Source organism: Lepisosteus oculatus, chromosome 16, assembly GCF_040954835.1.
Source record: "Lepisosteus oculatus isolate fLepOcu1 chromosome 16, fLepOcu1.hap2, whole genome shotgun sequence".
Taxonomy (NCBI): domain Eukaryota; kingdom Metazoa; phylum Chordata; class Actinopteri; order Semionotiformes; family Lepisosteidae; genus Lepisosteus; species Lepisosteus oculatus.
In genome coordinates this window covers 18,216,042-18,225,514 of record NC_090711.1, presented here as the reverse complement: position 1 = coordinate 18,225,514, position 9,473 = coordinate 18,216,042, and the positions used below count along the sequence as shown (strand labels likewise).

General features: G+C 56.4%; 1 non-coding gene and 1 pseudogene across 1 annotated transcript; both read right to left on the bottom strand.

The window, feature by feature from the left end:
• Positions 1-242: 242 nt before the first annotated feature.
• Positions 243-426, bottom strand: LOC138223436 (U2 spliceosomal RNA). The gene has a single exon (XR_011181868.1). It is a non-coding gene; the product is annotated as a U2 spliceosomal RNA (small nuclear RNA).
• A 6,796-nt stretch (positions 427-7,222) lies between these two features.
• On the bottom strand, positions 7,223-7,400 carry LOC138223398 (U2 spliceosomal RNA; annotated as a pseudogene).
• Positions 7,401-9,473: the final 2,073 nt, after the last annotated feature.

Below are 9,473 nucleotides of genomic sequence, written 5' to 3'. Positions count from 1 at the left end.
CTGAAAAACCTAAGTTTTTTGGAGGGAAAACGCACGGCAGCCGAAAAGGGGGCCGGCCTGCTTGCCCAGAGAGTCGAGACGCGGGAAAGCGCACAGAGGGAGCACGGGAACGGAGAGGGCGAGAGAGAGGCGGACACAGAGACACACAGATGGACGAGGGACGAGGGACGAGAGACGAGACCCGAGAAGAAGGAGCTCCAGTCCACTTCGCTCGCTACGTCTGTCTTTTCACCGCTGAGAGAAGGTGGTGCACCGCTCCCGGAGGCGCTGCAATACCGGGCCGATGCGTGGAGAGGACGGAGCAAGCTCCTGATCCAGCTCCCTGTTCCAAAAATCCGTTTAATATGTGGTCCCCCGATGGGGGACGTATCAGATATTAAACTGATAAGAACAGATTTTTTTTTTTTTTTTTTTCTTATAAAATATACTTTATTCCGAAAAAAAACACATCTCAAAAGGAAAACATCTCATACAATAACACTCCACAAGTTAAAACAACGGCGGAACGGCGGTGATTGTCCGTTTTCAATCCTTGCAAGGGTGGGCGGATTTGCGCTATTATGAGTGTCCCTCCAAACCCTACCGCTTGCTGTAACCCATTAATCCCTGTACAGGGTCCATAGGCCTTTCCAGCGCTCCTTTGCCGTGGGGAAACCCCATTTAGCAACGTCGCGCTTCATCCTCCTCCTGAGGTCCGCCAGGATCCTCTCCTCCAGCTCCCTCGCTCCCCACTCGATGTTGTGCCGGATGAGGTTGTTCCTCGCGTCCCACAGGCCTTTCTTTGTGAGGGACAGCAGCAGCCACAACAGGAACTGCGTCCCCCTGTCCAGTCCGGTAGGTGCCAGCCCCAGCAGAACGTACTGGTAACTGAGCACCACACCCGTCCCCAGGAGTTGCATGGTGTTGTCCATTCTGCCCCACACCGCCTTGGCGAAGGGGCAGCTCCAGAACACGTGCTCCTGAGTCTCCTCGACGAAACACGTGTCCCGGGGGCAATGCGGATTCCTGGTAAGCGAGTGTCTGTAGAGGACCTCTCTGGTAGCCAGTCTCTTGTGTACGGCCATCCAGTTGAGGTCCTTCAGTTCGTTGTCCAGTTCTTTAGGCTGCGTCCTTTCCCAGACTTGTCTGGGAACTCGCAGCCTTTCGTCGGCGACCAGATGCCCCCTCACCTCTTTGTACAGAGCTCTGTGGTTGGTGCAGAGCTCTGGCTGTCTCGTGGCCTCGTACCTCCTGCTCCACTTGACAGCGTGGGTGTAGAACTTTGGTCGCCTCTCTGCCTTGGGCCCAGTGTTTGACCACTGGACCAAGTGCCTCATCGGGATGGAGAGCCACAGCCTGACAAAGTACTGGTACTTGTGGCCGATGGGCTCCCGCAGCGCCCGACAGAGGTTGCAGTAAAAGATGCAGTCGAGTTTCAGGGGGAAATGTGGGACATCTCGACCCCCTTCCTCGACCGGCTGACACATCCGGTTTCTCGTGATGTACTCGTACCTGCCGCCCCAGACGAAGCCGAAGATCATCCCTTGCAGCGCTCGTCTGAGTCTGGCCGGCAGCGGGTACACCACCGCCAGGTAAACCAAAGCCGGCAGGACGTCTGCTTTCAACACCATCACTTTCCCTGTGTAGGACAGCGACCGCGTTTTCCACAGACCCAGCTTCGCGTTCACCTTGGCGATCCTCTCAGTCCAGTTGTTGGTCTCGTTGTCCTGGCTCTGGAAGGAAACCCCCAGTATTCTGAGGGGCTCCGTGCAGAGCTCGAGACCCTCCGGCGCCGTCGTCCTGTGCTTCCAGGGCCCGAAGAACTTCAGTTTGCTCTTTCGGCGGTTGAGCTTCGACCCCGAGGCTCTGGAGTATTGCTCCATGACCTGCAGGGCCCTCCTCAACCCCCTGTCCGACCTCAGGAACAGCGTCGTGTCGTCGGCGTACTGGGAGATCTTCAGGGTTTCCCCCGCGCCTCCCGGTATCTCCAGGCCGTCGATGACGGGGTCCCGTCTCACCGCCTCTGCTAGGGGCTCTGTGAAGAGAACATAGAGAAGGGGTGAAAGGGGGCAGCCCTGTCGTACTCCGGATTCCTGGGGAATGAAATCCCCCAGGTTTCCGTTCACGTTCACTCTGCTGCCCACGTCAGAGTACAGAATCTGAATCCAGCGGCTGAAACTCTCTCCGAAACCGAAGCGTTCCAGCACCCTGAACAGATAGCTGTGGTTCACTCTGTCGAAGGCTTTCTCCTGGTCCAGGCTGACCACCATCATGGGCACGTTCCGGTCCTCGGCCCAGGCGATGGCGTCTCTGGTCAGCTGGAGGTTCCAGCTGACGGATCGCCCCTCCACCCCACACGTCTGGTCGCTGTGGATGATGTGGGGGAGGGCGGTTCTCAGTCTGCCGGTCAGGAGCTTGGACAGGATCTTTACGTCCACGCAGAGCATCGTGATCGGCCTCCAGTTTTTGAGGTCGGCGGCGTCTCCTCCCTTGAAGAGCAGGGAGATGACGCCCTCCCTCATGGTGTCTCCGAGTTTCCCCCGGCGGAAGATCTCCTGCGCCACTTCCACCAGATCTGCCGCCAGGGTGTCCCAGAAGCAGGTGTAGAACTCCTTGGGGAGTCCGTCCGGCCCCGGCACCTTGCCATTCTCCATGGACAAGAGCGCCGCCTTCAGCTCCTCGGCCGTGATCGGACCCTCCAAGTCCTCCCTCACCTCCTCCGGTACTTGTGCCGTCAGCCCCTCCAGAAAAGCATCGCCTGCCTCCACCTCCGTCTGCTTTTCTGAAAAGAGCTCCGTGTAGAAAGCGGTGGCCGCCTCTACTTTGTCGCTCTCGTCCAGCACTTCCTCTCCATCTCCCCGTCTCAGGCTGTGGATCACCCTCTTTTTCTGGGCTCCCCGGACCTGGTTGAAGAAATAGGAGGAACAGGTTTCATTATTTTCGTAATGCTCCCTCTGTGCTTTGACGAGGAAAGCCTTGGCTTTCTCCGTGTGCAGTCTGCGGAGCCTCTCCTTCAGGTCCCGTGCCCGGGCTGAATTGAAGGCTCCTCCCCCGTTAGCCGAGCTGTACTCCTCCTCGAGTTGCCTCTGGAGTCGTGCAGCTTCCTTCCTCTCCCTGGCCGCCTTCCGTCTGCAGTACGTCTGCGCCAGGGTTCGGGTCCTGTCCTTCACCGACTCCCACCATTCCACCACGGAGCTGTAGCCGTCTCTCAGGTCTCCCCAGCTCGCGTAGTCTTTCCGGAACAGTGCCCTGAAGTCGTCTTCCTCCAGTATCTCCCGGTTCAGCTTCCAGTACCCACGACCGAATGCCGGCAGGCTGGTGTTAGCCACCACCGTCAAGCGCTCGTGGTCGGAATACCACGCCGGGGACACCGTCGCCGACTCCAGGGAGCAGGTCGTGTGCACGAAGATGTAGTCCAGGCGACTGCACACTCCCCGGGAGTTCTTCCAGGTCGGTCCGGCGTCGTTCGGGCGGCACCGTCTGAAGCCGTCTACTAGGGAGAACTGCTTGAGTAGCGACTCCAGCTCTGCCGAGCTAGCGTCGCTCCCCTTCTCCCGGTCGACGTTGAAGTCCCCGCCGAGCACCACCTGTCTGTTAGTGGTGCAGCAGCTGGCCAGGTCAGCAAACACTTCCTTCCGGATAGAGGGTTCCGTCGGAGCATAGACGTTAATCGCTCTCAACTTCTGCCCCCTCCAGTCGATGTCTGCGACCAGGATCCGGCCCTGCACCACCGAGAAGGAGGAAACCAGCGTCATCTCTGGGTTCCCGAGGAGGATTCCCACTCCGGAAGAGTGGACCCCTCCTACGCTCCAGCATGATTCTCCCTTCGTCCATTCCCTGGTGAATGTCAGCTTGTCGCTTTCATCCTTCAGGTGGACCTCCTGTAAGAAACAAACTGAGAAAGACTTTGAGGCCAGATCATGAAAGACTCCCCGTCTTTTCACTGGGTCTCTCAGCCCTCTCACGTTAGTTGTCAAGAAGGTTAGTTTCACAGTCATGGTTAAACTAGTGAAAAGTAAACCTCCTCTCTGTACTTACAGTAGGAACTTGGGAGTCTACATCTGGGCACTGTTTAGCCTAGATGTAACTCCTCTCGTTCGGGTCCTGGGGGGAATATACTGGGCTCCCTCCAGGTTTCGCTGGGGACTGAAAGGAAAACATGCTGGACAGGTCCAGCCCTACCATCAGTCCGGGCTCCAGGGCGGCTTCAAAATAATCCTTGTCGTCCTCGAGGATACTCTCAGCCACCGCTTCGGGGAGGCTCCTTTCTTCCCTCTCTCGGGGGGTTTCGGGGGCCTCCAGTTTCTCCTGGGCCTCGGGGGAAGGGGGCTCCAGTTCCTGGGCTGCCTCTTCCTTTTGTCCCTGGGCCTCGGGGGAGGGGGTTACCTCTTCCTGGGCTGCCTCCTCCTTTTGTCCCTGGGCCTCGGGGGAGGGGGTTGCCTCTTCCAGGGCTGCCTCCTCCTTTTGTCCGTGGGACTCGGGGGAGGGGGGTTCCGTTTCCTGGGCCTCGGGGGGGAGGGTTTCCATTTCCTGGAGCGCCTCCTCCGGTTGTTCCTGGGCCTGGAGGGAAGAAAGTTCCGTTTCCTCTAGGACGAGGAAACGGTTTTCCCTTACCACTCTCTTCTTCTGTCCTTCCGAAGGTGGGTCCGTCCTGGGTCTCTTCTCCCGCTTGCGCTTTCCCTTTTTGCTGGGAGTTATCCAGGTCCCTTCCTCCGGTCGGCCATCTTGTCCCTCTTCCTGGCGGCCATCTTGTGGCACCGATGCGGCTGGGGGTGTGGCCTCGGCAGTTTCGGGTCTCAGCGGGGGAGGTGCGGGTTCTTTGTTCTCAGCCCTCTCCCTTTGTCTGGAGACCGGTTTCTGCCTGCCGGCTTCCACCACCTGCGCAAACGAAGGTTTGCTTACCTTGCATTGGCGAAGGAGGTGTCCCCCGGCGCCGCATCCGTCACACTTTTTGGCTGCCCGGCAGGTTTTTGCCAGGTGCCCGTCCTCATTGCAGTTGTGACATCTGACGATGTCACATGTATTTGTCTTGTGGCCGGACCGTCTGCATTTGCTGCAGAAATCCGGCATCCTGGGGTAGTAGAGGTACCCCCTGTCGGCTCCGATGTTGAAGCGAGCCGGGGGGTGCTGGAAACCATCAACGCCCTCTGGGTCCTCCTTCAGGAGGACTCGGTACTGGCGTTTGCCGTACCAGACGCCTTCGTCCCTGACCTCTGTCGGTTTCCCCACTACGGTTACATACCTCCCTAGGTACGCTGTTACCCGCTCCGCAGGCACGTAGGGATTGTACGTGCAAACCGTAATGGTCCTCTGGTTCGTCTTCCTCATAGGCTCCGGCCTGAAATCAGAGAAACCAGGGTGCTTACCTTTCTCCCTGACCAGTCTCGTTGCCTTTTCATACGCCGCGTCCGTGGCCATGTAGGCCTCCATGTATCTCTCTGCCTTGTTGTCCTGGAGGCAGTAGAGATCGCCGGCAACCAACTGCAAGATCCCTCGCAGGAAGGTCACGAAAAAGGCCTTAGCAGTCGGCATCGGCTCCGTCTTCTTTGTCCAGTGGAACCGGATCAAAGTTCTCTTGTCCGCCATCTCTGAGGGAGAAAAAAGGGAACAAAAGGGAAAAAAAGGAGGGAAAGAGAGAGAGCAAAAGGAGCAGCGAGGGAGCCCTGGCCTTTGTCCTTGTGGGCAAAGCCCAGCGAGGTGCAGGCGCAGGAGGAGAGAGAGAGAGGAGAGCGGAAAGTGCTTCCGGGTCTCAAGGAAGAAAGCAAGCACCGCGGGCAGGCCACGTGTACCTGCTCCCAGCCAAGAGGCCAAGGAGGCAGAGAGAGAGAGGGAGAGCGAGAGAGAGAGGGAGCGGATAGCGCTTCCGAGTCTCGAGGTGGAAAGCAAGCACCGCGGGCAGGCCACGTGTACCTACTCCCAGCCAAGAGGCCAAGGAGGCAGAGAGAGAGGGAGAGAGAGAGAGGGAGCGGATAGCGCTTCCGAGTCTCGAGGTGGAAAGCAAGCACCGCGGGCAGGCCACGTGTACCTACTCCCAGCCAAGAGGCCAAGGAGGCAGAGAGAGAGGGAGAGAGAGAGAGAGCGAGAGAGAGAGGGAGCGGATAGCGCTTCCGAGTCTCGAGGAAGAAAGCAAGCACCGCGGGCAGGCCACGTGTACCCACTTCCAGCCAAGAGGCCAAGGAGGCGGAGCAAGAGAAAGGGGGAGGGGAGAGGAGAGGAGAGGAGAGAGCAGAGAGAGAGAACGTTGATGCCGGATTCCACCCAGCTCAGCTGCTGCTTGGCCTTAACCCCCTAGGCTCAACCTAGAGCGATACCAGCTCAAGCACTCTTCAGAATCTTCGATCGCCTTCTAGACCTCTGGCAAGACAAGAACTGCGGGCATGCCACTTGAACTTGATCTTAGCCAAAAGGCCGAGAAGCGATGCCCACAAAGGCGCGGAGCGACGCGCGGGCGTTCCGCTGGCGCACAGTGGCGCAGGCCGACTCCTCTGGAGCCCGGGACCCGCGCAGCTGCCGGCCTCCCTGCAGCCAGAGGCCTCAAAGCGGGACTCTGCTCCCCCTCTCTCTTGCCTGCCTGGCTGCCTTCCTGCCAGTCCCGGGCGGGGGCCCTGCTCTTTGATCTTCTGTCAACGGCCCGACAACGACCGCAGCCGCAGGGGGCGCCAGCCGCCCGGCCTCCTTAGCTTAGGCCCCTCCCACCGGCAGCAGCTGTGCCCAACCGGCTGCGAGCGAAAGCCGAGCGCCAGCACCTGCGGGCAGAGGCAAGGGGCAGCTCTCTCTCCGGAGGGAGGGACGGGGACGCGCGCGCACGCACACACGCCTGCCTGCCTGCCTGCCTGCCGAAAAAAAAAGAAAGAAAATGTGGATATACTAAGTTTTTTGGAGGGAAAACGCCCAGCTGTCGAAAGGGGCCCGCCTGCAGGGACGGGGACGGACACGCAAGCAAGCAAGCAAGCAAGCAAGCAAGCAAGCAAGCAAGCCACGCCGGCCTCCCTGGGAAAAGGCTGAAAAACCTAAGTTTTTTGGAGGGAAAACGCACGGCAGCCGAAAAGGGGGCCGGCCTGCTTGCCCAGAGAGTCGAGACGCGGGAAAGCGCACAGAGGGAGCACGGGAACGGAGAGGGCGAGAGAGAGGCGGACACAGAGACACACAGATGGACGAGGGACGAGGGACGAGAGACGAGACCCGAGAAGAAGGAGCTCCAGTCCACTTCGCTCGCTACGTCTGTCTTTTCACCGCTGAGAGAAGGTGGTGCACCGCTCCCGGAGGCGCTGCAATACCGGGCCGATGCGTGGAGAGGACGGAGCAAGCTCCTGATCCAGCTCCCTGTTCCAAAAATCCGTTTAATATGTGGTCCCCCGATGGGGGACGTATCAGATATTAAACTGATAAGAACAGATTTTTTTTTTTTTAACAAAATTTATTTCACACACCACAAATCATCACATCAGCATTACAGCACTATACAGACACAAAAAAAACACCTATCAGAATTCAAAAAGGCTCTTACATTTCTCTCTTGCAGCAAAGTAACCATATTTCTGCACATCCCTTAAAACCCTCCCTCGCACCAACCCCTTTACCCTCTCTATTGCCCGCCCCACCGACCACTCAACATTCCGCTTAACTCTATCTTCACGGGAGTCCCAAACCACCTGTTTAACTAAACTAACAAGCAACCAACCCAGAAATCCTGTTGACGATGAGACATTGGTGCACACAAAACCCCATCTTACAACATCAAATGACAAAACAAAAAGGGGACACAATTTTAACAATACATTTTGACATTCCCCCCATATTCCCCGAACAAAATCACATTCCCAAAAAGTATGCCTCACTGTTTCCTCTACAAAACACCCCTCCCTTGGACACGTTCTAATTTTAGACAGCTTATGTCTGTAAAGCACCTGCCGCACTGGCAACCTGTCATGAACAATTCTCCAATTTAAATCCATCAAACCGTGGTCTAAGCCTTTAGGTTGAACACGGGTCCACACCTCCTGTTGTGTGCCTAATACCACTGGATTAACCTTCCGAGTTTCCATCACCAAAGTATACAGTTTCCTATGATTCTGGCAGGTATCCTTGTCCCCAAAAGAAAACACTTCTCTCCTCAAATCCCTTGCTCTCCTATAATGAGCAGGAGCTAACGCAGCATGCGGCCTCGCATTCGTCCACCCATACACCGTCCTCATGCACTCTTCAAACCACAGACACACAAAACTCTTGCACCGCCCCCCAGCACCTCCACCAAGAACCCTACACAACCCTGAAAAAAACACACAGTCTAATTTGAGGGGCAAGTTGGGAACCCCCCTCCCACCTTCACTGACCTCCATATACATGATGTCTCTCTTAACATATTCATATTTCCCTCCCCACATAAAATCGAAAACCATCCGTGTCAGCAGTCTCCTAAATGTCTTTGGCATTGGATACACATAGGCCAAGTACATCAAGGCCGGCAATACGTCAGCTTTCAGAGCAATCACCTTCCCCAAAAAAGACAACCGCCGTGACTTCCATAACCCAAACTTTACCCTCACTCGTGCGAATACCATGTTCCAATTAAACAGCTCATTCCCTTTTTTTTGAAAGACTACCCCTAGAATCCTTACCCCGTTCTCTGATTCCTGTAACCCACCAGGCACCGACCACACTGTGCTCCACCCACCACACCCCATCGCCACCGACTTCTGCACATTAAGCTTTGACCCAGAGGCCTCTGCAAACTGCCCAAACCTGCGCAGAGCCTGCCTCACACCACTCTCAGATGTCAAAAACAATGTGGCGTCGTCTGCATATTGCAGGATTTTAAGTACTTCACCTCCGCTCCCTGGCAACCACAGCCCATGTACCGCCGGATCTGCCCTCAAACAACATGCCAAAGCCTCTACAAACAACACGTACAACAAGGGGGACAAGGGACACCCTTGCCTCACCCCAGAAGACTGCAAAAACCACTCCCCCATATGCCCATTGACCACCACTCTGCTACCTACCTCTGTGTACAAAATCCTTAACCAACGCAAGAAAAAATCCCCAAAACCTAAATGTACCAAAATCCTAAATAAAAACCCGTGATGAACTCTATCAAACGCCTTCTCCTGATCTACATTCACCAGCAACAAAGGAATTCTCTGAGCTTCCACCCATGCAATCACATCTCTGACCAGGACTAAATTCCAAAAAATTGATCGCCCCGGGACTCCGCAGGTTTGGTCCGTATGCACCAAGTCTGGCATCACAGTCCTCAACCGGCTCACAAGAACCTTAGCAACCAGCTTGTAATCCGTAGACAACAAGGTGATCGGTCTCCAGTTCTTTAAGTCCGCCATATCCCCCTTTTTAAACAGAAGCACTATCAAACCATCCCTCATAGTCCTACTCAACTTGCCGTCCCTGTAGATCTCGTTCAGGACAGCAAGGAGCACTGGCCCCAGTAGATCCCAAAAGGTGGCGTAGAACTCCCTAGGGAGCCCATCCACCCCTGG